Source organism: Otolemur garnettii, unplaced genomic scaffold, assembly GCF_000181295.1.
Source record: "Otolemur garnettii isolate 467f Iridium unplaced genomic scaffold, OtoGar3 scaffold00144, whole genome shotgun sequence".
In the NCBI taxonomy this organism is placed as follows: Eukaryota; Metazoa; Chordata; class Mammalia; order Primates; family Galagidae; genus Otolemur; species Otolemur garnettii.
The window spans coordinates 1,285,461-1,287,177 of record NW_003852539.1 but is presented as its reverse complement, the minus strand read 5'-3'; the positions used below and the strand labels follow the sequence as shown (position 1 = coordinate 1,287,177).

Sequence of the window (1,717 nt, the reverse complement as noted above, 5' to 3'; positions counted from 1 at the left end):
CTTGGTCAAGGGGCAGGAGCAGGGCTCCTCATGGGAGGGGACAAGGAAATGGGAGTTTGCACTTAGGTGTGTGCAGCAAGCAGACTGAGATAGTCACAAAGACTTAGAGAGTGTCAGCAGCAGGCAGTCGTCTCCCCATCCCACTTCTTATGGATAAGAAAATGAGGGTCTAGAAGACCCTCACCACTTCTCACCACTTCTAAGCTCCCCAAAGAACAGAACTATCTTCAGGCTGGTTCTCTCACATGGAGAGGCTCCTGCCAGCTCCACAGGTAAGTTGGTTTCCTTCCTTCCTACCTTACCTCCCTCACTCCTTTTCTTCCTTCCTTCCTCTCTTTCTCTTTTTCCCTCTCTCTCCTTCCTTCCTTCCTTCCTTCCACCCTTCCTCCCTCTCTTTCTCTCTTACTCCCTCTCTCTCTCCTTCTTTCCTTCCTTCCTTTTTCTTCTTTGCACTTTTCATAGTTTTATTTAAACACAAGCAAAATGTACACATGAGCTGTCTGTTCATTTTCTTTACTGTGCAGCCTGGCATTGAGATTGGTGACTCTGGTGACCAGCTGGGCTGCTTTTTCCACAATGGCTTTACAGTTCTTGGAGGAAATGTCGTGAGTAATCTCCACACAGTAAGATTTTTTGCACGTCAGCAGCACTTCCAGCTCCCTGATGTTGTGGATGAGGAACTTCTGGAAACCACTGGGCAGCATATGCTTTGTTTTCTTGTTGGGCATCAAGACCTCCAGTAACAAATGTTGGGCATCAAGACCTGGCCCATGAATCGTCTCTGAACCCTGTTGTCAATACCTCTGAGTTTCTGCCAGTTACATGTAATTTTGACATATCAGTCTGACTGGTGCCAGATAAACTTCTTGGTCCTCTTTTTGATGATCTTCAGCTTCACAAGGGGTCTGAGGGCAGCCATGACACCAAATAGGAGATGGCTGCCACCTCCATGGGCAGAACCAAGGAAGAAAGGACAGATAGGTTTCTCATGGGTCACCTTCAGACAAAGGGGCTGGATATACCATAAACAAGCACTGAAACATGGACAGGTGGACCCTCTGGCTCCCCTATTTATCTTCTCAGAGGGGCTTTGAGGCCTCAGGAGAGCCTGTGGCTATGCAGAACGGAGCAATTACTTCTATCAGAATGAAAAGGAATTCATTCTGTCTTGACAGCAGCCACACAGTGTCACGGTTGAGTGGTAGCTGGGCTACAGAAAAACTCTGGATAAGAAAGAATATCAAAGGAGCATCAAGTCTAGATTGCAAATTGCTTTAGCAGCTAAAACAGGCATAAAGAGAGAGCAACTCTCTCTAATCCAAAGGGTTTATGCTTAGGTGCTGGCTGCCTCTGCCTCTCACCCTTCCCAGACATTCATCAGTATTTTGATAAGCAGATTCCATTCACAGGGCCACTTAATCTGAGCTCCCAGAGAAGTCTTCTGGAGATTAATGGAGCACTGTCCTTCTTGCCAGTTTTTGATCTGAAGCAGTTAAATGGCCAAAGAGAAGAGACTTGTAAAATGCACAAACTACCCCATTATTGGACTTGACCCCATTAGAGGCTAACTTAAACATTTTTTCAATATAAATACACCCTCTCCTTGATTTCCAGTAAAATTAAGGCCCTCGCCCATATCCTTGAAGTCATTATTTTAGTGAGAGCCGTAACAGCATGTGAGGTTAAACAATGATCAGGGGGCAATAAAGTATCAGAT

The 1,717-nt window shown here is 45.7% G+C and overlaps 1 pseudogene; it reads right to left on the bottom strand.

The window, feature by feature from the left end:
* Positions 1 to 464: 464 nt before the first annotated feature.
* Positions 465 to 919, bottom strand: LOC111728208 (annotated as a pseudogene).
* Positions 920 to 1,717: the final 798 nt, after the last annotated feature.